Raw genomic sequence first — 26,628 nt, 5'->3', positions numbered from 1 at the left:
ATACAAACATCACCACATGATATCAAAAATTATAGCTACCAAGCATAAATTTTTTAAAAAATAATAAACAATGCAATTTCACCCAATCAAAAAAATTCAATATTAATAACAGTTCATTATTACAATACAATATATGGTTTTTGCAAGTAGTAAACTTGATATCAATTTCAACTTTGAAAATATAGATTAAATGAGGTTAATATTTGTGGATAGTGGAAAGACAATACATGTTTGGGCCACACTTGCAAGGGGAAAGACAACAAGGTTTTCAATCGTGGCACAGTGGCGAAGAAGTTTTTCATATTAAAAAAAAAGTCTAAAAGAGTTGCAATTGACTTTTTTATTTGAATGACATTTAAACTCATTGAGATTTTTGGGGATTTCAATGGTTCCAGAAATAAGAAACTTTTGAAATTCATGGTGACAACAAAATCTTAATAGCCTATGCCAAGCAAGTAATAGCAACATGAATACATTCACATGAGTAGATTTTTAAAAATTTTAAAAGTGACAAAAAAAAAACAAGAGGTAGATATTTTATGTTTTAAATTACCTGTCCCGACGCTTTCTCAAGGAATCACTGGAGCAAGTGGCTCCGCCATATTGGGAGATCTGCACTCACATGAGAAGAACAACTTTGCAGTAAGAGTGAATTAGAAATGGATGAAAAATCTAAGCATCTAAAAGAAACTGCTTTGAAGGAGATTTAAGAGAATTTTGCTCACCAGTTTGAAGTTTGCAAAGATACATTGACGATTTTGGCAAGAGAGAGGTTCCTTACTACATTTATCGAGAGGGAGAAGAGTAGTCACTATCGTTCGGAAGGGAGAAGTTGCATTTGGTGGCGAGATGGAGAAAATGGATATAGATGTGAAGATGTATATTTTTCATGTTGGGATTGAAATATAACATTTATTAACAAATCTTCTAAAGTCTGATCATCTAAATAATCTATTATCATCTCATCTGGAATATGCACCAGTCCATCTCCAGTTTCCTCTTCTTCTTCATTTCCAATTCTAAGAATGAAATCATAAAATAATTAATCCGTCCTAGCTCACATATTCTCTCTTAAACTGAAAACTTTCATATATGACCATAAGTTTGACTTAACCATGCTATAGTTAATAGTCTATAATCTTGATGCACGTCTTACCACTACCAATATTTAACTGAAGTCGCCTCTAAATACAATCACTTTACCACCAAAATAAACAAAATTATTCATAATATCTTTCAAAGTCTTATCCAAAGATTCAATAGCTATTCATTTAATCATAGGAGCCTCATCCCAAATTAAAATACTTGCTTTTTTAAGTAGTTGAGCAAGTCCACTTTGTTTTTTAATTGAACACACTGGTCTTTGTTGAATTTATAGGTATCTTAAATCTTGAGTGGGCTATTTGATCTCCAGGCAATATTGATGCAACTGCTCCCGATGTTGCTGTTGCAATCGCTAAGTGCCCATTATTTCTTAAAGTCGTAAGCATTACACGATAAATATATGTTTTACCAGTCCCTCCAGGACCATCTATAAAAAACATGCTATTCTGTTTGTTATCGACACGATTTATAATTCATTGGTACGCGTTCTTTTGATCTATATTAAGAGTGTGTACCATATATTCAACCGGAGTAATAACATGTCGCTCTTCAAATATTTTTCTATTATGGAGTTCATCATTATAATCAATAAAGTCCTCTTCAATAGGTGGTAATTTTGGTAAGTTGAAATCATCAATAGTCTTCCCCATTCTCTCGAGAAATATATTTATATCTAATAATGCTCTTGTAATGTATTCATTAGAAGAAATTTCTTTATTGGTTTGATAGTCGTGAGACAAATTTATGTAGTAATCATTTCATAATTGGAGAACATTAGTTGGCTCATAGAAAATAATAAAAATAGAAAATAATTATCGTAGTGCATTTGACATTTGATAATTTGATGTATTATATAAACAATCTGATATATAATTATCTATTTTTAGGAGATCATGCTTCTATGTAGCTTCTATAAAAATAGAACATTGAATTCCATGAACTTATAATAAATCAGATAATGATGTTGATCCATACTCATGATTTAACAAGATTTTAAGATAATATCTTTCACCGTCTGATGGATTTGTTGTGTTTATACGACCTATTTGATCATATCTTTGTCTTTGCTTCCATTTTTTTTATCCTATGCATATTTTTAGGAATTTCTTTATAAAGGTATTTCTTTGCATCTGAATTAATTTTATTAAGATGATAGAACTCGGTCAACATAGATTTTTTTCCAGCATTGCTTTTTAAAATATCTACCAAATTTTGATTGTCTTTATAATAAACGGATTGTTGATCTTCTAAATGTAGTTGTAAATTACACACTGATAGTTACATCTCATTTAAGTCAAATTTAAATATTCTCTATAATATTTCTGCTGCTGATACTCATATGACATTTTGATATTGTTGAATCTCATCAAAAGGTTGTTCTTTTTTTTTTTGTGAAAATGATACTGAAATCTTATCATGCCCCTTGTAAATATATTTATAAATATATTTCACTACTTTGATACTGAAACATATCTCAATATTTATACGAAAATTATGTCTAGATAATAAATATGGATTATAAGGAATAACCTAACGATTATCCAAATAATTATTTCTGACTTTTACTTGTTGACCATCATTTCTTCTCTGATAAATTGGATATGAGTCATCCCCAACTATAGTTTAGCTTGAGAAAGATCTAGGATATTTATTTTTACATAATCCTTTTTTCATACAAGTATATTATTTTTGTTTAAGTTTTCACATGGACCGTGCATCATATTCTTAACAACCAATTCATGTAGCCTTTTATATTTTGAAGGATATGATAATTCAGTAGATATAATTCTATCAAACTATACTGGAACTGTTATCTTAAATGCAGTCTTCAAGATAATTAAAAAATGGGCACATGGAAGCCCCTTTTTTTTCTGAAATTCTATAACATATACATAAGTAGCTACACATCCAAAAATAAATTTCTTGAATAATTGATCCTTTAAATATTGTAATTTAGACCTAAATAGACGCGTTGTTAGGTCAGGTTTATCATGTGCCATTTGACTCGGCTTTAACTCATTCTGAATTTCTTTCCAATCAGGATTACACATCATTGCTATGAATAAGTCTGGTTTTCCAAAGCACTGACATAGAGCCATTGCATCTAAATATCTTCACCTTATATCATGAGGTCCGCCAATGAATGATGGTGGAAGTATAAATTTTTGTCCAGTATTATTATTTAGTGTTTATCCAGCTGCTACACTATCGATAATCCCTTTATACAAATCAGATCGTATTGTATATTGTTTTTGACTAAAAAAATCTGATCGACTTGTTTTAATCTTCACATACATATCAACAACATATTGATGTAGTGATCGCCCAACATACAGAATAACTGATTTATCTTTTTTTCGAATTTGAAGCTTGTAACTATAATATTCTCTGTATGAAACTCTTTTTTTATGATTTCTTAATCTCTGCAAAATTTTAAAAAAAGTTAATATTTAAATAATTATATATATTATATATTAATATAATACTCTTAATAACATACCATTTTCTTCTTAGTTAAATAACTCTTCCTCTATTAGGGAGGACATTATAATCTGAACTAGATTTTGTTTGTTTCTTCTTTCAAACTTGGAAGTTCGATCTATATTTTGATGCCATCCAATCTCTTCATTTGGGAATAGAATAAAGGGTCGTAACATCCAAAATAATGCTTGATCTTTCGGTATGTTCCTGAATATGAAGTTAATATGATATCACGTTTAATGAAATCTATACTCTTGCCTTCAATCTATATTGTTGTTACTTGTGACATATTAGGAGCATTATAAACTCTTTGATATACTCTTACATCAGATTTAATGTGTATTTGAAAGTTTTCCAATATACTTCTATTACATAAAAATCTAAAGAATTGAACGTACGAATTTCCAGAAAGTATGTTTATTAATTTCTTTACTAATTCCTCTGAAAGATTTAAATCTTTAAAAACATTCAATTGATTATTTGTTTCAGCATCAGTATCATAAATATATAATAGAAGTAGAATGGACCATTTGAGATTTTTGTAATTGGAGGTAAACTATGATAAATTTGTCCTTGAGCTCTAAATATGTAGATCCATTGTCTTGCATTTGATAAATTTTTATCTATATGAGCTCTGAAAGATGTGTATGCAAATATACTGTTATATGCTCTAATCTTACTTCTGAATTCATTTGAATCAGATGAACAGGAAGTAAATAATTCATAAAGTTTTTCATGAACTTTTGTCGGAGCAAGTAGGACTTCACCATTGTAACAACAAAAGGTTGGCAGCTCGAATTGAAATAGCTTTGCATTACAGTAAAAGCATGAACGTCGGTGTTCGAGAAAATGTAATTCTGACATATTTGATTCATAATCTATAATAGCATCGTTCATATTTGATACTTCAATATCTGTTTGTTCAAAGATAAAATATATTAAACATTTAGAACTATGAAATATATATGTTAATTATTTTTGTTCGATAAAAATGAACCTGTAGAATTTGACAATGATGGCAAACAAGCAATTTCTAAATTAGAAAATTGCTTTCTTTTTTTTTTTAGCAATATTGTTAGCTTGAATTTTTTTTTTTTTCGTTTTTGCTCGGTAGACCGTTTAGCATATCGTTGCTTGTCATAATCTTTTTTTCTTTGATCTTCTATAGAAAATATATGTATAAAAATTGTCAACAATATTAATAGATATCAATAATTGCAAAAAAAACAACAACTAAAAAGTTATAAATAAAATGAACATGACTCAACAACGATGTTCATTGGAAGAGAAAAAAATCATAATTTGCAAATTTAGAAAATTAAAGAAAAAAATTCAATCTATTATTGTAAGCTTAACAATAAGAGGAGTTCGTGTATATATGACTAATTATTCTCAGTAAAAGACTTAATATAAAGAAAAACAAACAATACTCAGATTTAAAGTCAAATATAAATAAGATTTTACATAAATTATGCTACAAGTCATTTTTAATATTTAATAAATGAAGAAAAAAAATATGAATAGAAAACAAGTGCACAAGTGGGATGAAATAATTTAGAGCATAAAACAGAATAGATAAATAAAAATCATGCAATAAAAAATAATTAACAACAAATTAGAGTAAATAACAATGACCATCTTAAAGAATTAGAAAAAATAAGAATTAAATAAAATAAACATGAATGGCTAACCTTCAAATGGAAGTCTTAATTCAAATGTTATCTAGAAGAAATCAGATTATTGGAATAAACATTAAACTCAACAAATGCACGTGCACATACTCGTCTTTGCTTTACACTTCTTCTGCAACCGATTCATAACAGTCAACCTTCTGATATTATTTTCATTGTAATCATCTTCAACTCAATATTATAATTTAAGCTTCTGCATCTACATATGTGCTTGTTTAAAATTTTCATACATCATTGTTTCTCTAATCCTAATGCTTTTTTTCTCTTAATTTAATATGTTATTAAAAAAAAAAACTTTTTGATTGAAAAGTATTGGATTTGTTACTCATATATCTCCAATCAAGTGAAATAAGTTTGCAGCAAAGGATAAATGCACTCTGGATTGAACTAGCATAAGAAAATCACCATAGCAACTAAAGAGTAATTTATCAAATCTCATTTTCGTAGAGGTTAAAGAATACGACCCAAGTATCTAAAAAACATTAACCTGAAATCTTAAGGAACAAAACTTGAATATGGATGAAAAAAAAGGTTAGAAAGAAGAACATTAAAATTGCCAAAGGTCGCATTGTAAATGGAACAAAGAACAAATCTACAACCTACAAACAAAGATTAATAAAGAAAATTATTGATCCAAAGCGTGTCATTGTAAGAAGAAAAAATTATAATCGACATAACTGGAAGGAGTAACACTTCTTATCTGGATGTTACCTCAGGTCGGCGTGTAGAGGAAAAGATCTAAACGGCTTCAGCTGCGTTTTATAGATTATTCAAGTATCAAAGTTCTCTTACTCGCTACTATAGATGGCGCCCATTTTCACATTTTGTTTTGGAAATTATTATTATTTTTGGACATTTTAGGCTTCGAGCCATTCAACTGAATACACGTATAAGTTAGCAATCAAACCCAATATCCGAAAAACTCAAGATCTCTTAGTAATTCTGATCAATTATAATTAACTCAAAAAAAATCCAAGACTTCTTAGTTAGCAATTTATTTACTACAAAAAACATATCAAATGCATGCACATCACATCGAATTATAGAAAACGTTAAAAAAAAGGAATTAAAAAGGCATTTGATATAAAAAATAGCATTGATCAATGAAGCCAAAAAAAAAAATCTTATACATTAACAATGGTTACAAAAAACATATCAAATGCATACAAATCACATCGAATTATAGACAAAGTTTAAAAAAAGGCCATCAAAAAGGCATTTGATATAAAAAATAGCATTGATCAATGTAGAAAAAAGAAAAAAAAACCTTAGATATTAACATTGGTGGAGCCAGCAAATTTTGTCAGTGGGGATCTAAACTTATTTTGACAAATCATAATTCTCTCATTCATGCATTAAGCACAACTTAAACCCTCCCTCACTGTTGGATCCTCCCCAGCAACCTCATCTAAAACTTTTTTTTTCTATTTATTTTAAAAAAATCGTCATCCAAAATTCAAAAATTTCTGTTTGGTCACATTTGATATGCGCACCACTATTCAAGCTTGAATAAGACTCTTTTCCAGAAATTTTAGTTACTGCTGCTCTCTCTTTGTGAGTTCAAGTATGTTAGTGAAGAAATTGTTTATTTATTCATTAACTCAAATTATCATTGTGATTATTTTTTATTAGAATATTATGATATCAAAAACATTTTGTATTTATTTAGGACATTTTTTGTATTATTTACTTTATGTAGTACAAAGTTATATGGCCATGTTGAAATTTTCAGATTTGTAAAGTACTTCTAACCCTAATGTGCATTGTAGTTTAATGTATATATAGAGTGTGGTTTCCAAAAGGAATTTTATAAAAAACAGGTACTAAAGAGCATATCCACTTTATTACATCTCCAATTCAAAAATACGATCATCAAATATATAGAAAAATATGTTGTAAGCTTATTAATAGAAATTGTGCAAAATCTTTATCAAATAGAACTTGAGAACAATCACAAACTAATTCCCCTTGATATTTTGAAGCAAAACCTCTTGGATTATCACTTGCCTGGATGCCTGATACAGGATTTCCATGCTAAAGACCAAACCCAAAACTCACCAAAAAATAAATAAACCAATAGATTTTATTTTCTGGAAAGAAAATCCACACACCGAAAAGAAAGGGTTGAACTAACACTAAACAAACAGAATTCAAAGAAGAACATAACCAGTGATATAACTCATAACGGATGTTTGATCGCAAAGAAATAAATCACTGAAAAAGAGCATCCATTTGAAGAATTTAACAATGGATCATTGAGCGTACATGAAATGGTATGGATCATTTGAGCTGATTGTTGGGTTGATGGTTTTGGCGAGAGAAAAAAGTGGTTGAGTAGTTGCGTTCGGCGAGGGGGAGATGATAGAGTAGAAAGTGAATGAAGTGAGAAGAAGTGATGCGTTTGTGGGCTCCGAAAATTCAGCCCCGGTCTCTGCCCGCTCTGTTTGTTTGCTTTTGGCGAGGGAGTTTTAACTGAATTAAGTTCCGGGGTAAATTTTGGAAGGCAGATGGGTTTGTAGATAAGACACTACCCAGAGATTTCGCCCTCATTTTGCGGGACTTTATGATCTGAGTTCTGGTTTCCTATAGGCGCAAGCCCCTATAGTTAATTACCCCACCCGGTCAAGAGAGAGAACTTTCGATTAAGGCTAGTCGTCAATCATATACGTAGAGATGTGTTATTCGGCATATAGTAGCAGCATGGGTTGAATATTGGTGATTGGGTATTGGAAGATTGGAAGATTTGGAGATTTGATATTTAAAATTAAAAATTTCACCATCTTGCACTTAAAGCGGATGATGGGGGAATGGATGATAGACCGGATCAAGATCCCATGGTTCCGTTGTCCCGGGCCATCATAGTCCCTGATCTACTTAGTCAGAGGAGGTAGTCGACCCAACTTGACAGAAGGATTCTTGTCGGCAGCCATGGGTTGCTTCGTCCAAGGATACCTTGTAGACCTGGGATGGATATTTGCCTATGGGGACAAATTTGAATCTACCTTAGCTAACAGAGGGCTTTGTGTCCTATCGATCATATCCTATTGATTCATATCTCAAAGATTTGATTCCATTAAGGAGTGTATTAGCTCTGGTCATAACCAGTATTTCGTGGTGCCATTTGGCGGCAAAACCACGCGGTTCAAAGGGCCTCGGGTCGTCATAACCGTTTATCCAGCGGTGCCATTTGGCGGCAAAATCGCCGGTTAGAGGACACGTACCACGTCCTTACTGGCAGGAGATTTTTTGAGAATAGATCCTAATGATATTTTTGACTAGACATTTAACTCTGTGTGAGCTAAAATTATATTTGAATTTGTCCATCTCGGCAAACTTTTGCGGAGGGCGGATGATTTTTGCTTTAAGTTATTTGATAGTTGGATTTCAATTTTAAATATTTTTGAATTTTTAGGAATTTTTGTGGAGTTTTGAAGTCCTGATGAACATTTGGGTGACACTTGAAATGTTTGGAATGAACCCCTTCGGTTGGGATTTTCATTCAACACGCCCATCATCGGGGTGTGGGGTCATTCATTGACTAAACCTTGTCGACAAGTTGATAGGCCTTTGTTAGTGAATTCATATTATTACAGGCCTTGAAGGCCTAATATGAATGTATTAAAACAAATATACCGATCGCCACCACAATATACTTGTTTGATTGTTCGAACCCTTTCGACTCCTATTGACCCATATAGAAGGATCGGGTTCGAATTTGAATTCACTTATTGACCCGCGCAACATCCCTAGACGTCAAGTGTGTTCCCACAACACGCTCGCCGGGGCCCATGCGGGTGTTTGGGGTTATTTTATAATTATATCCTGTCTACTCCTTTTTACTTGCTTAGGAGGATTATCGCAGCATCTCTGGACGTCACGTGTGTACCAATAACATGCTAGCCGGGGCCTATGCAGGTTTTATGATTGTTTTTACCCATTTTAGTGTACCTATGTTTATACAAACTACGGTGCACATGCGGAGGTACTTTAAAAGTATTTGTAGACGCCTTCTGTCCGCTTGCATAGAAGTTGCGGATCCGGTGGCATTTTGTAGCAGCTTCTGGATTGAGTTGTTTGCTGCTTTGTACAGGTAGACCATAGTGCACTACTTGTATGGTTCATGCATGTAGATTATAATGCACTAATTAATCTCCTGCTTTTTACTGTGGATGTTGGCATATGTTGGAAGTCTTCTATATTTACTAGTGGATAACCTGTATAGCAAGTCTTCGACAGTAGCCCGTAGGCGCTTGCATTTGTTGTTTGTTATTCGTCTCGACTTGCAAATGATCGGCATGTTTGATTGACATTTGTCGAATATGAGGGTGCCGTAACAACTTGCAAAGGCCTTGTATACATGTACTGTAAGTATACTACCTTTGACTAGATAAGACATTGTATGTACATTTGCACCTTACTTGTGATGTTTATGACTAATTTTCTGTGACGGCCCATAGGAGTTTGTATTTGATGCATCTCATCTTTCCTTGCGTGCAGTGAATTGATGTATTCACTTGCATATCTTCCTTCTCTAGTTGCAAATGAAATGTTAACTATGAAATAAGTCTTCTTTCGCAACTCGTAGAGGTTTGCATTTGATGACGGTCTCCTGTGTCTATTTGGAGATGTCATTTTGTGTATGTCACAGATCTCCTACAGTAATTCATAGGAGTTTGCATTTGCCATCAATTTCTTCATACATATTGATTGGTAGGTTGCTTTGTCCAGTACACATTAGTCTTCCAATTTTTGTAGGAGACCAACACACATTCCTGCATGCTATTATTGGCAATTGGTTGAGTTGTGCTCGCTACTTATTTATCCTTGTATGTTGACTGGCAAGGATGTTTGGATATCCTTGCTATAAGAGCTCGCAGGTACTTACATCTACTGTATATTAGTCACTTTTATTTGAGAGGATCAAATGTATGTCACTTGACATTGAGTTCACCGCGCAAATATCATTGTGTTTGTTGCTTTTGAATGAGATATAGAGAACTCATTCATCATCAATCATTATTTGTAGTTGCTATTGACATGCCCGTTGCTTTTGCACGTAAACGATGCACTTATCGTTCGTTATATTCAACAAGTCTTTTGTTTGCTCACTAATGCTTGTTTCTCAATTGGTATGGTGACCTCTTGATATTGAATGAAAACTTTGAATCATTGATTTTCAGCACGTTATTACATCTCCATTTGATCATTGTTTAGAGATGTAACATGTCCATCTTTGCAAATGGATTATCATGATCCAAAGGATTCTCTCACATTATAGCTTTATGATTAAGCCATATTCCTCATGATCCTTGTTATTTAGAAGTCAAATGATACTTGCAGAATGGATTGCAAGTAGTTGTCACCCAATTAAAGTGACAATATCTAGATTTTCAAAGAAGATTTTGCTTTATTAGTTGTAGACATTTCATTGCATTATTTCTCCACTTGGCTCTTATTTTCGTGTTGTCACTTTATCAAAAATTTTGTTGTAAATTATGTTTCATGTCACACAACTTGGGCTCAAGTTCAAGTCCAAAAACAAGTTCAAATAAAGTTCAGGCTCAAAATGAGCCTCTTCCGTTCGTCAAGTCCTCTGTTGTCCAAGTAAGTTTAAGCTTGAGTTCAGTTCAAGTTCATGTTCACTGTGATCCCAAATTGAGTCCTCTTGCACTTTGTTCAAATGTTTAAAATCTTGTTCATTTCATTTGATGTGCAAGTTTATTTATTGTTTGAATTGAGTTAAAGTCTTTTTATTTGCTCAAATTCAAATATGAGCTCAAATTCAAATTGTTCACATTTTGTCCAAGTCCTATATTTCAGTGAAAATTTCGGCAGCCTCCCGGCATCTCCCCTGTTTGGGGGAAAAACCAAGAGGCAACCTTCCCCTCAACGTTACATGAGCGCTTCAGGTAGGTGTCAAAAATGACAGCGCGGTTGCAAATATATATTTTTTATCTCCGCCCGCTACTTGAGCGTTTAAGGGTTTTTTAGTTTTTGTTGTTAAAGAGTACAATTTATTTCCCCCCTCTGCACTATGTGAGCGTTTGGAGGTACTTATTATATATATATATATATTTATTTATCCCCCTCGCCACAAGCACCGCACCGGTTTCCCTCCCTACAATGCTACGTGAGCGCGTAGGGGGTTTGCCGGCCCGTCGCTAGCATTGAAGAAGGATTTTAGGCGATTTCCCGCCTCGTCGCAGGCATCGCACTAGCTTACCTCCCCACAATGCTACGTGAGTGCATAGGGGGTTTGCCAGTTTGCCACCAATGACTAGAGTGGAAATCTAAGTTTAGAAATTATACCTTTGCATGTCGGCGGCGGGGACGGTGGTGACAATGCGAAGAAACACAAAACCTCTCTCTATATCTTTTTTTATGCAACTCTTTTCTCACTCTCCTTTTTTTTTTTTTAATCCCTTTTTTAACTCTCATGCATATACATTCACACACTCATATATATATACACATGTATATTTCCGTCAACAACCATCATGCCATTAACTATATTAACCAAGCAACAATAATTAGCATGAATAAATGGGTAAACTAATACTTACAGCTTGTATCGATTTGGTTAGAATTTGGGCTGTTTTGAGGTTGGATTAAGTGTATGTTTTGAGAGTATAGGAAAATGGGCTGCTGTAGAGTGGATTACAGAAAATGGAAGAGGAGAGCTACTTATAGTGGGCTGAATTCAAGTAGAGAAATGGACTTTTGATTGTTGGTTTGGTGGGAGGTGAAGTTAGAGATGGAATGGACTGCAGGTAGGAGATTGTAATGCCTTGTGACTGGGTTGTTTTTGGGTTTTAGAAGAATGGGAAGGCTGAGATGAAGTAGATGACAGCAGGAATCAGTGGAATTTGATTGGCCTTTCAGAACACCCACCATTTGAGAGGCACGGTCTTGAACTGGCTGAACATGAGTTAGGAATGTTACCACTTGCAGAAGCTTGTGAAGAATCAACATTCATCTTAGAAAATTTCCTTCAGTTTCTTCTCTTGTACCTTCCAAAACTTGATTGTCTTATCATTAGTTGACAGGAAATAATGCACCATTTGAAGTTTGGCACCATATGATCTTGCTGATTTTCTCTTCTATTTCCAAGCTTTTGAGGTGGTCAAACTCAGGTTCATGACTTTGAAATTCTGTTTTGTAGCAAAACTCTGGATGTCTTCATGATTGAATAGTCTAGCTTCTCCAGTTCCTGTCTAGGACCATGCCTCCTTAACATTTGTCCTTTCGAATAAGACCACACGGCCCCCTCTTTCTCTTGATGGTTATCGTTGTCTTCTTCATAGGGATCAAGGATGTTCTTCACCAGGAGGGCTAATATCAAATGCCTGCTATTGACGTTTCCAACTATCATTCTTAGGGCATCTCCAACCGAACGGCAAACCAGTGTTTGCCGTTCTTCCTTCCCTCCAACCGATCGCTATATTTGCCGGCATTCGAAGGGAGATGAATAGTGCGACGCCAATATTAGGGTCGCACTGTTTATACGGCATTGGCGTCGCACTGTTCATACGGCATTTGTTTTTTTTTTATTCGAAACTTAATTATTAATTTTAAAGATTAAAGTTTAGAATTTTTTTATTATTAATTAAATTAATAAATTAGAAATATCTTATTTTTTAGAAATCTAATTTTTTTTTACAAAATTAATTAATGTAAGTTAACATTAAGAAAAAAATTAAGATAAAATTCTCATACATAAAAGATATTGATAAGTACAATACCCAACAAAATTAAAATACAGATTACATTCGAATAAAAAAAAAATTAAAATAACAAGTAACAACAATCTAATAATCGGGAAGATTGGTATCGGCTCCGCCAAGGTCATTGAGATATTGTCCAAATGAGCTTGAAGAAGGAGTTTGTTGTTGATGTTGTTGTTGTCCGAACCTCTTTTCTAAAATTTGGGCTTGTTCAGCGTGGACAAATTTACGAACAAATAACAATTTGATGAAGAAGAATGGCCTAGATGTGACCATTCACAATAATGTGTCATATGATATCATTACACATCTCAAGAAGCTTCCCCTATAAATAGTAGATTTCCATATCACATTAACATCACATAAGCAATATGCATAATACATTTTCATCTTCTTCTTCCTCAGATGAAGAAGACACACTCCAAATTATAAATAGTTTATATAAAGAGGAATCAATGCTTCGTCGTGCGATAATAAATAACAATTTGATGATTCAATTCCTTCTTACACAACCTATTAACAACATCTCAGTAGGAGGCTCAATTATAGGTCGTGCTTTTATCAACCATGATCGAGAAGCTGCAGATCTTCGACTTTATCAAGATTACTTTTCAAGTAATCCATTGTACAATGATACAATGTTCTGACGGAGATTTCGAATGTCTTGAACATTATTTATGCGTATCCTTGACGCAGTAAAAGCAAATGATATATATTTTCAGCAACGAATTGATCGTGCCGGTAAGCTTGGTTTATCACCTTTCCAAAAAGTAACAACCGTCCTTCGGATGTTAGCATATGGATTACCGCAGATGCTACGAATGAATATGTTAGAATAGACGAATCAACAACAATTGAAAGTGTGAAGATATTTTGTAGAGCAGTAGTTCAGATATTTTCAGAACAATATTTAAGATCATCAATAATCAATGATGTGGCTAACTTCTTAACATTAATGAACAACGTGGTTTTCCAGGAATGTTGGGCAGTTTAGATTGTATGCACTGGAAGTGGAAAAATTGTCTTACCGGGTGGGCTGGGCAATACGCCGGATGTACTGAATCACCTACAATTATTCTAGAAGCTGTGACAGATTGTGATCTTTGGATATGACTTGCTTACTTTGGTATGCCTGACACTAATAATGATATAAACGTGTTAGAGTCTTCCCACCTATTCGCTAATCTCACTCAAGGTATTGCTCCTCTCTGTCATTATGTCATTCAAGAAAAAGAATATAACATGGGTTATTATTTGACTGATAATATATATCCGAAATGGTCAACTATTGTTCAAACAATTCAAGAACCACGTACTCCAAAGAAATAATATTTTGCAATGAAAAAGGAAGCATGTAGAAAAGATGTGGAACGTGCTTTTGGAACTCTCCAATCTAGTTTCACAATTGTGGCAGGACCTGTACGTTTTTGGAGAAAAAATGTACTGCGTGATATTATGACTACATGCATAATTTTGCATAATATGATAATTGAAGATGAACGCAATTTCACTAGACCAGGTCAAGTTCCAAGAGAAGCGCCACCCCTAGATGTAGAAAAGGTGACGGATGAAAATATCCAATTTCAAGAATTTATCGCTCGCCATAAACAAACCAGAAACAAAGAGAACCACATTGCACTGCGAAATGCTTTTATTAATCATTTTTAGGATCAATATACTAATACTATTTTAGATGCCTTGTATTTTTCTCGTTTTTATTTATGTGTTCTAATGTAATTTTCAATTTATTAACTAAATATTTATTTATTTATGACATATTTATATTTCAAATTATTTTATAGAGCAAAAAATATTTGTTTTAATTATAATAGATGTAATTCAAAAATTTGATAAATAATAGTAATGATTAAAAATATATAAAATGAAATATAGGAAATAATATAATAGGAATATTCTTTTTTTGGTGTTAGAAAATGGAGTTCGGTTGGAGACAAGTTACTGCATTTTGATGTATTATTGCATTTTGGAGTGAAAAATGAGTTTTTCGGTTGGAGATGCCCTTAATGGATTTTTGGTCCATATGTTCTTGGCTTATCTGAAATCTTTTCATAAATAAAAAAAAAAGAAACTACTGCCAGAATTCTTCATTTAGATCCTCTTCTTGAACCACTAGCTGCTGTTCTTCATTTTGTTCCTCTTCTTGTATATCATTCAATCCTTGAACATCTGAGACCAGATTCTCAAGTTCTAAAAGTTCATGTCCAGAGTGCTCATTTCTTTGAAGAGTATATATAGTCTCAGGATCTTGAAGTTGTAGTTGGCTTGTACTCGCATCAGCATTTACAGGCACAATGTTGAAGGATCGTTTTCTCTTCTTTGAAATGGCATTCTTCAAGCTCCATTCTCTTGTCTTTCGGTTCAGCTAACTGATCTACAAATCCAGCGCTTTGCACTGCTCTTGCCAAGAATGTCAGCCTTTACTGTTGCTTCTACTCTATTCCTTTTAGCCTCTTTGTCATGGCTTGAAGCCGAGCTTTTGAGTTCTGCTGCTCTTGCCTTGCTTTATGACTTCTAACATCAACAAGCTCTTGTCATGTTTTAATCTATCGAATTCCTCATCAAGTCCACATTTTCCAACCTCTAAGCATGCCTCAGAAGCCTGCTGTTGATGTAAAGAATGGGCAGGGCTGAGCTTAGCGGCTGCAGCTTTGCATGAAGGGGGAGGCGGATGATTGGACGGACAGGTCTTGGTTGCAGAAGACGGAACATTTGTGTTGGCCTTGCAAAGGTCGGGCAGAGAAATCTCACCACAAGGAAGGTTGTGAGGCTTCTTCAAAAGCTGGAGTTCGGCTAGGCTAAAGGAGACAGAAGAATTGCAGCCGGTCTTCACGTGAAGGAGCTCGAGGACGGACGATCTGCTGGCTGCTGGTTGCGGATTGGAGTGACTTAAAGTATGGAACAGGGAGAAGTAGTAGAAAGCTGCTGTATCGGCACAGTAGAAAGCTTCTAATAGGGCTTGCGTTTGGTCCAGGGTGTTCGAACAGGTGAAGATGGAGGGTTGGACACATAAGGTGATTTCGGTGGGATGAGTTTACCGGAGAAGCAGCTTGTGAGATTGAAAATTCTGAAGTTTTTAACGTGGAAGCAACGAAGGGAGATAAAACCAACATTTGTTCGTTTCATTTTGATTTAACAAGGAGACGAAGGGCTGATCGAGGCCAGTCGCTGCCATCTGCGGGATTTACGGATTTAGCAGAGATTTTCGACGCATACGAGGTAAGGTATTAATTTTGATTTGAGTCTTCATTTTGACTTCTGAATTTATTTTAAATTAATGCTAATATTAATAATTTTATATCATTATTAATATTAATATTAATTTGAAATGACATAACTGTGCTAATAAGTTAAAAATAATATCGATTGATATATTTTCTCGATTTACATGCCAATCGCTCCGCTTTACGTGTCAAATTCATCGAATATCAAAATTGAACAAATTGATAGTGCATTTAGTGTGTTGACGGCGTTCCAGATTCACTCGTCGAGAATTAATTTTCTCGAAATACATATTATTATATTTGAATCCCCTTTGAAATTTGTGACACCACCTCAAACGATCCAAATTTATTAAATAAAATGTATATTCTGAATGTCGACGACGTTCCGGACGCAATGACGCTGTCCGTTTGTCAATCGGACGTCGTCCGAGCGTCTTCGAGGCCTCGTTTCCTTCATAACACTTGCATTCATATCATATTTGAATTGCTTAGAAATTTGTCACCATCTCAGACGATCCAAATTTATTAAATAAAATATATATTCTAAATGTCGGTGATGTTCCGGACGCAATGACGATGTCCGTTTCATGGTTGGACGTCATGATCGTCACCGTCGATGCAAATTTCCCTCGTAATGCGTGTTTTTGCCTCGGGATCTATTCCACCTATTCAAATGCTTCGAATTGAATAAAGAAAATGTAGTTTTTATAGGTTGACGACGTTTCAGACACAACAACGAAGTCTGTTCGTCGATTCGTCGTCGCTTGATCTACCTCGCATTTTAATTTTCGTGTCGTTCATCCCTTTTGATTAATCTCATCCGATTCGATTGCGAGGGGCTTCAACCTAACAGAATTCGTTGTTCTGATCGCAATGTCATTGTCCGTTTTACCATCGGAGGTCATTTGACCCTTCAAGTGATGCGTCGTATCAACCCGCACGCTGCTCGATCCGCTACTTTTGTTCTTTTTGCTCGTAGTTTGAGGTATAAGGATCAATAGCGTTGGCCTTTAAATGGGGATCTGTTCGGCTAGTTGACTGCTTTTGAACTGAAACGCTCGCGTTTGGTAGCCGCTTGTTGACCTCTGGATTAAGCTCAAAAGAAACAAAAAAAAAATAATACTTCCAAAATTTACCCCGGAACTTCGTTCGTTAAAACTCCCTCGCCGAATAAGAAAGAGCGAGCGGAGGCCGGGGCCGAATTTTCGGAGCCCACACCGCTGAAAGGTCGAATGGTGAAGTAATGGATAGCAATATGTATGCATATGCATTGGGGAAGTTTTTCTCTTCATTACACTACAACAAGATGTGGTAGCGAGAAATAAGACGGCGAGGCATGGTAACCGCCCGAAATGAAACGATGAGGCTTGGAAGTCGACGGCCGGATGTGGTAGCAATCGAAACGCTAATATACCGTATTTGGAAGCCAAACGGCCGATCTAATGTGATAGAGAAAATCTAGGGTTGAAATCAAAGGTCGCAGATGGAGGATAAGGAAATAGCCATTGAATGGGTGATTGATGCGGTGCAAATTATATTTATTTTTACATAAAGATAGTAAATAAATGAATAAATTAATATTTTATAGGAAGTGATAAATGATAAAATTTGAAAAGTGATATAGATATTAAAGAAGATGTGCATATTTAAATTAATTTATAGATGCACCGCTAATTCTTTGGAATAACAATAGGTTGGATTATTTTAATAAAAACAATACACCTCATTCTCATCCAATCAATTCACCCTAATAATTTTTTTTTTTGTGATGAAGAACCAATGCGTGTTGCGGATTGTAAATCTCGGCCGACCTAGCAAGCTACCCGCACCAATTAGCCCAGGCCAACACTTAAGGCTTGCGCTGCTGCCCATTGAAATCGAACCCAAGACCTGAGCATTGCCCAGCCGGTTCTCTCCCACACGAGCTATTCACCCTAATATAACAACGTGTATATATTAAGAGCTTGAGCTCTTAAATTACTTAAAACGATGAATTTCATCGATCCTTTACGTTTTCTTTTTTATATACAGGTCCATGCGATATGCTAACAACAAAGCACAAGGTTATATAGCACAATACAACGCTATCAAATGTAATAAGTAATCCACAAAGGTAATAATAATAATCATAATTAAGATCAATATTTTTTTTGGGGTAAATCGGGGAAGAGCCCATCTATTAATAATAAAAAGGAAAATTACAATAAAGCAAGTCTGGAAAGAAACAAACGAAAAAGACTAACAACAACATGCAGAAAAAACAAAATAAGAGCCAAGCAAATCTGCAGAAATGTCAACTAAGATATCAGTAATAAAAACTCGGACGTCAGACTAGTGTAAAGTCTTCAACAGACCTCAACAACCAAGCTCCAAGAAGCTGCAGCATTTCAGAATTCTGAAACAAAACATTTTGGAAAGCTCTCCTTTAGTTGTTCAAAATGCTTCCATCTACTAGATTTGAGACAAATATTATTTTTAGTGATGCTCATGATAGAGGTTGGATTATTCCATTTACCAGCAAATCTCTGATTATTTCTTTCCCCCCATAAATTATAAAACTGTACATCAAACAATAAGAAAACTGAAGGATTTCTCCCAATTAGCCAACTGCAAAGAGTTGTCTAAGTATTTAAAAATTTGCAGCAAATTTGGTCTTAATAGAAAGTCTTCAAAGCTGGAAGTAGATTATTAATCACATAATATGAATAATAGCAATAAAAAAAAAATTGATTATGATCTTCATGTGCTTTTTGACAAAGAAAATATTCTAGTCACATAGGAATAGATCTTATATTAAGACATTAAAGCAAATGATAATACAAAAAACGAGTAATTCAAGGAAATCATCAATCGATTTTTTTTTTGGGTGGCAATTGGCATCCCAATTGTATCAAATTTGGCCAAAATATTGGTCAAATAGTGAAATAATTAGAAAAACAAGATGAAGAAGGCGTTCTTCAATGTGAAGAAAATTCAAATATAGTACCAATACAAGAAGATGAAGAAGCCTTGCTTTTGACCTACAGAAAAATAGAAACAGAGAACTACCAAAATGGAAATTAGTATAAGAAAAAACACTATAGCCTTCTCATAGCATAATCATGCCTTTGCATTCCCCCCCACCTCATGTACCTCATGTAATACAATAGTAGTCTATATATTAGAGTTGTTTTCCAACGGTATGATAAGAGTTGTTTTCCAACGGCTGGATGAGCTCCAGTACATAGGAACGTGCAATGGCAGAGGTAAGTGGAGAAGATAACATGCAGCCCAATAATTGATACTGAATTATTATGTATAATTACTTAACTGCTGCCCGCAAGTTAACTATGAATTTAGATAATTACATTATAATTGTGGTGTTGTAAAAGGCAAATGATTATTTATCTAATCTATATTTTGATTAGATAAAGCAAATTGATGTTTTCAACTTTCATTGATCATATATTTGAAAATTTATTATTAATTTGTTTAAACATCATTCATATTTATTAATTGCATTGTTAAAAACTTTTAAAGATATATTTGACATGAAAGGAAAAAGAAAAATAGAATACACAATCATCAATATGTTAAAATGTCTACTAAAGAGAAGAAAAGAAAAACACAAGCCATCATTCTTGCTTGAAAAAGAAGAAAGTAATTTTCAAATCTTGAAATTGCTTGTTTGCTATCATCTTCACATTCTACAGGTATATTTCTTACAATTGTTTAAACACACACACACACACACACACACACACACACACATATATATAAGAATATGATTCAACAAAATGAAACCAAAATTGTATCTCATTTGACAGCTCTCCTTTTATCTGTCGTTGGGCCGTTGGCTGGGAACGTAACTATTAATTATGAAATATTAAGTTCAAGCCTTGCATAAATATATGATATATGAAATATGTATTAGTTTGCACTAACCTAGATGCCCAAAAATAAAATAAAAAATCAGAATCTCAATTCCTGCATTAGAACTTTTGTGGTAACGAAACCAGAGGCCTTTCTTGAGAAATTATAAAATAGAAATATTTTGCGTAAAGAAATCATATATGAAGAAAAAAGACAAGAAGGCAAACTCAAAGCCATAGGCAAATCCAAGAAAGAAAATGGCAAAGTTACTCGATCTAAAGCGGCGACAACATTCCGGCTCGGAAGAGGGGTGACACACGATGGGCCGGCGCCGTTCGGGCTCGGTCGATGGTGAATGGGCTGTCGGCGGCACTGCGGCAGGGTTCGGACTCGTCCGAGCAGGTGAGTTTCACGCGTCTTGGAGGTTTGTAGCAACCTGCTCTTGCGGAACAGGGAAAGGCGATTAGTGAACGAAGGAATATAAGATATTAGGATGAAAAAGGGCAAAAAAACTTACTTAGTATGCATTTAATGTATCATATTTAATATTAATTAGTACTTAATCCCAAATTCAGTGGGGGCCTGTGCCCCCACGGCCCCCACACTGCATCCGCCACTGTTGGTCGTATTAACATAGCAAATTCAGTTGACGGTGATAGATATTATATGAGAATTTTGCTAAATCATGTATACAGACCTATATCATTTTCTAATTTGTTACAAGTTAATGGAATACAATGTCTAATGTTTAAAGAAGTTGCAGAGAATCGTGCTCTATTAGGTATGGATACTTATATATCAAAATGTTTAAATGATGCATCAATTTATGAAATGTATGCATTAAGACAATTATTTGTCATTATTCTTATTTATTGTGAGTCAACTAATGTTTGCAAGTTGTGGATTGATTACTACAAGGATTTATCTCGTGATTATCAAAATAATAGTATGATTACTGATGAAGAATGCATGGTTAAATTATTATCAGATATTAATTTACATCTTGAAAGAATGGGGAATTCCCTTGATGGATTTGATTTGCCAAAAATATTAAGTATATAAAGTGACTTTATTGAAAGTAATGGCGATGTCCATAATAAAGAAATGATTGAAGATCTAAATATTTTTACTGCTATTGAAGATATAAATAATATTCATTGTCTCAATATTGAACAAAAGAATGCATACGATGAAATTATTAGTCATGTTAATAAAAAACAAAATGATATGTTTTCTATTGATGGTTCTGGAGGTACGGGAAAAATATATTTATACCGTGCTATACTTGCAAAATTAAGATGTAATGGTCATATAGCATTAGCAATGACGATATCTGGAGTAGTAACATCAATTCTGCTTGGAGGTTGAACTGCACATTCAAGATTTAAAATACCTATAAATTGGTGAAAAGCTGCATGTGTATAATTACTAAACAAAGTGGACTTGCACAGTTACTGATAAAATAAAGTATTATAATTTGGTTCGAAGCACCTATAGTGAAACGTATAACAATAGAATATTTAGATAGGACTGTAAGAAATATTATGAATAATTCTAATTACTTTGGTGGTAAAATTGTTATTTTTGAATGTGATTTTTGATAAGTATTACTTGTGATAAGATGTGCATCTAGATTGAAAATGGTTAATTATAGCTTGATAAAATCATATTTATGGTCTGGAACGGAAGTTATCAGATTAAAGGAAAATATGAGAGCAAGAACATATCCTTTGTTTTGTGAATTCATATTTAGAATTGGAAATAGAGATGAGAAAGAAATTGAAATGGATTAGTGCATATTTCTTATGACATGATAAGAGAATATTTAAATGATGAGAATTCTAAATATTTATTAAAAAATATAATATTTCCTTATCTACAACAAAATGATTCATCTTTAGAATATATTAAGGAAAGAGCTATATTAGCAACAAAAAATGAATTTGTTGATAAACTTAATGAAAAACTTATTAAATGCTTTCCAGGAGAATAATTTGTTTATTTCAGCTTTGATAGTGTTACTAATAATACTTGTAATTTTTTTTTTTAAATTGAATTTTTTAACTCATTGATGCTGAATGGACTTCCTCTACATCATCTTGTTCTCAAGAAAAAATGTCCAATCATGTTATTAAGGAATTTGGATCCATCAAATGGCTTGTGTAATGGGAAATGAAGGATTTGTAAATCATTTAAAAATAATAATATTATTGCTGAAATTTATATTGAGCAATTTTATGGAAAAACTGTTATGATACATCGAATTCCCTTATGTATAAGTGAAGATGATTCTCTACCATTCAAATTTAAGAGGAATCAATTTTCTATACGTTTATGTTTTACAATGACAATCAACAAGTCACAAGGTCAGACAATTGCTAATGTTGGGATTTATCTTTCATATCATAATTTTTCACATGGACAATTATATGAAGCATTATCAAGAGGTATTTCAATGAGACAAATAAAAGTCCTTATTAGACCCGATATATATGCTTCAATTCAAGGTCCTTATACAAAACAAATTGTATATAAAGAGATTTTTAAATCTTCAGAATAATCAACAGGTGCTTATGTTTTTTAAAATTATGAATTTTTACTAAATAATAATTTTGTTTTCTACCATTACATCATTTTGGCCATTTGTGAATTGAGTTCAATTATGCTTTAATTAATGAAATACAATAAAATATATATTGTGAAGTGTTGTAATGTGATGCTGGCGCTAATCGCCAACTGAGGTGTGATTTTGTTATGCTGACGCTAGTGGATGGACGAGGTGTGATTCTGTTATGACGGTGCCAGTGGGCGATCGAAGTGAGATTCTGTTATGATAGCGGGATTCTATTACCGAAGTGTTATTATGGTGGAGCCAATGGGCTATTGAGGTGGGATTCTCAATTCATTTCAGTATTTATTTAATTGTATTTAATTTCAGTATATGATTCTACACACTGTTCTCAGTTCTTTTGGTTTTAGTTATTGATTTCTATTTTAGGCTATGATAGCCTACTAAATCGTGTTAGCTCATCTCTGCTTTTGCTTTTATGTTTAGGCCCAGTGGAGGGTAAAGAACGAGCTGAGTAGTTTAGATAACAGGATTCGATCTGTGTTGTAGATATGTTTTGGTTAGTTTTGATTTTTGCATGTTTGGCTTTTATTTTTGTTATGCTCTCTATTATCAAGTTATGGTGTAGATATATTTCAGATTATATTTATTTTGGATGATATATAGAAAATCATGTTGAGATTTCGTAGTCATCCGTTTTATATTGCATTCAATAGTGACTCTGTATAGTATATAAACTATAAGTTTTATTTCAATGCTTCTTCGATCAGATATTGGGGTTGGCATTGTCACAATCTGACACGGTATGACTTGTGTGATATCTGGTCTAGTTGTGACACTTCTGACTATAGTCACCTGCCGACTATTTCCTACTAATCAAATGAACATATCAATACTCTCTTAGGAGCAGTTGTCATGCCATTCTCTATGTATTGTGTTACATACAGTGTATATTTGCTATATTGAGCTACTTCCTCCTCCGAGGAAGGGCATAATTTGTAATCAACCACCAATACTAGAGGAATCATTTCAATTGGGCAAGTCCTTGTGATTTTTTTCCTTTTCAAAACTTTCCACGTAAAAATTCAGGTATCTCTTATGATTGATGCACTCATATCTTCTATCTGTTTGTGTGCTAGATCTTTTTACAAAATTAGGACGCTAAACTTTATATTTATCTACCGTGGTAAATATTTCAGGACGCAATAAAAAGATTTTACTTTGTTCACAACCCAAAGAGGAGTTTTACGTTAACATGCCTCAGCATCCAAAAAAATATAATTTAATGCCGTGAAATTGTGTGAAGCTTCGACATATATTTTTGGATAACATAAGCTTCAATGTCTAGGAAAGGGCGGCAAATGAAACTAAGAAAAATTCTCTTAATCACCATAAATCTCAAGGTAGTATTTGAATTGAAAACTTTTCAAAATTAAATTCATAATCATCCAAACTTCAATTTCAACAAACTTATTGTGACGCCCCATGCATCCATAGTGAAAGGATTCGTCGACAGTCTTGATCAACCTCAATCTTCTGCTCTCTTCCTCTAACCTGAAAATATTAACCACATATAATGAGCTTCAAAAAGCCCAGCAGGTCACATAATACCTATAACTGAAATCAAAGAACGGTACTGAAATAATATGCATGTCAGTCAATCAAATTCATCACAGTTAGTTGCACATGATCAGTGAATCTATGCAGCAGATACGAAAATCAGTAATACAATAGTATCAATGAAACCTATTCCATATCAGTCAATGAATCACATGCAGCAGTTCAATATGATGTATCAATGAAGCGATAATATCAATGAATCAATAATATCCATGTCCATAGTATCAATAAGTCAATGCAATATCGATATCCATATCAATATCAGTATCAATATCAATATTCAGTGACATGTATAATATGCAACATCAATGAAATCATACAGTAACAGTAAACCCGTAAATCCATAATATATCTGTAAATCCGTCAATAAATCCATTCATCAATAAATCCATTCAAAATCAATAAATCAATAATCGATATAAGAAGTCTGTCGATATCAATAAATCTATAAATCTGTTCAAAATCAATAAAATCAATAAATCCGTCGGTAAAAATAAATGCATACAGTAATCAATAGAACATTGATATTGATACTGATATTGATATGGATATCGATATTGCATTGATTTATTAATACTATGGACATGGGTACTATTGATTCATTGATACTATCGCTTCATTGATACATCATATTGAATTGTTGCATGTGATTCATTGACTGATATGGAATAGGTTTTACTGTATTGATTTGATTTCAACTGTTCTTGCGATGTATTGGTTTGATTGTTTATATGATTTCATACCGATTGATATTATTGACCAGAGATGATTGGTTTAATTGATTCTATTGATACGATATTGATTTAATTGATATTATCGAGACGATAATTTTTCTCTATCGATTTGACTGGATTCTTCCGAGATTTGACGTATGTACTGATTTATTGAACTTTATGGATTTCTTCCTACTGTTTATCGATTCTTTTACCGATGATTGTGGATTGTATTGATCATGCATTGATTATTGATTTTCATATCTGTTGCATAGATTCACTGATCATGTGTAACTAACTGTGATGGATTTGATTGACTGACATGCATATTGTTTCAGTATCGTGCTTTGATTTCAGTTATAGGTATTAGATGACCTGCTGGATTTTTTGAAGCTCATTATATTTGGTTAATATTTTCAGGTCAGAGGAAGAGAGTAGAAGATTGAGGTTGATCCAATCGGTATGAAATCATATAAACAATCAAACCAATACATCGCAAGAACAGTTGAAATCAAATCAATACAGTAAAACCTATTCCATATCAGTCAATGAATCACATGCAACAATTCAATATGATGTATCAATGAAGCGATAGTATCAATGAATCAATAGTACCCATGTCCATAGTATTAATAAATCAATGCAATATCGATATCCATATCAATATCAGTATCAATATCAATGTTCTATTGATTACTGTATGCATTTATTTTTACCGACGGATTTATTGATTTTATTGATTTTGAACAGATTTATAGATTTATTGATATCGACAGACTTCTTATATCGATTATTGATTTATTGATTTTGAATGGATTTATTGATGAATGGATTTATTGACGGATTTACAGATATATTATGGATTTACGGGTTTACTGTTACTGTATGATTTCATTGATGTTGCATATTATACATGTCACTGAATATTGATATTGATACTGATATTGATATGGATATCGATATTGCATTGACTTATTGATACTATGGACATGGATATTATTGATTCATTGATATTATCGCTTCATTGATACATCATATTGAACTGCTGCATGTGATTCATTGACTGATATGGAATAGGTTTCATTGATACTATTGTATTACTGATTTTCGTATCTGCTGCATAGATTCACTGATCATGTGCAACTAACTGTGATGAATTTGATTGACTGACATGCATATTATTTCAGTACCGTTCTTTGATTTCAGTTATAGGTATTATGTGACCTGCTGGGCTTTTTGAAGCTCATTATATGTGGTTAATATTTTCAGGTTAGAGGAAGAGAGCAGAAGATTGAGGTTGATCAAGACTGTCGACGAATCCTTTCACTATGGATGCATGGGGCGTCACAATAAGTTTGTTGAAATTGAAGTTTGGATGATTATGAATTTAATTTTGAAAAGTTTTCAATTCAAATACTACCTTGAGATTTATGGTGATTAAGAGAATTTTTCTTAGTTTCATTTGCCGCCCTTTCCTAGACATTGAAGCTTATGTTATCCAAAAATATATGTCGAAGCTTCACACAATTTCACGGCATTAAATTATATTTTTTTGGATGCTGAGGCATGTTAACGTAAAACTCCTCTTTGGGTTGTGAACAAAGTAAAATCTTTTTATTGCGTCCTGAAATA

At 33.3% G+C, this 26,628-nt stretch overlaps 1 protein-coding gene across 16 annotated transcripts in view; it reads left to right on the top strand.

Annotated features, from left to right (window-relative positions):
- LOC110115605 (exocyst complex component EXO70B1-like) overlaps nucleotides 1-26,628 on the top strand; it is a 63,374-nt gene that overhangs the window by 28,078 nt on the left and 8,668 nt on the right. For 12 of the 16 annotated variants that reach the window (XR_003700014.1, XR_003700010.1, XR_003700009.1 and 9 more), the window contains one exon: nucleotides 4,287-5,749. The exons of 1 other annotated variant lie outside the window; for it this stretch is intronic. The gene's annotated coding sequence lies outside the window, so the exon portion shown is untranslated. Of the gene's footprint in view, nucleotides 1-4,286; nucleotides 5,750-5,992; nucleotides 6,087-25,416; nucleotides 25,542-26,628 lie in introns of those variants that run through there. 3 more of the 16 variants (XR_003700017.1, XR_003700006.1, XR_003700018.1) reach the window with 3 other exon arrangements.

The sequence above is a fragment of the Dendrobium catenatum genome, unplaced genomic scaffold, assembly GCF_001605985.2.
Source record: "Dendrobium catenatum unplaced genomic scaffold, ASM160598v2 fragScaff_scaffold_199, whole genome shotgun sequence".
Taxonomy (NCBI): Eukaryota; Viridiplantae; Streptophyta; class Magnoliopsida; order Asparagales; family Orchidaceae; genus Dendrobium; species Dendrobium catenatum.
Note: the sequence above shows the minus strand (reverse complement) of the source record. Positions and strands in the feature narration are given on the sequence as shown.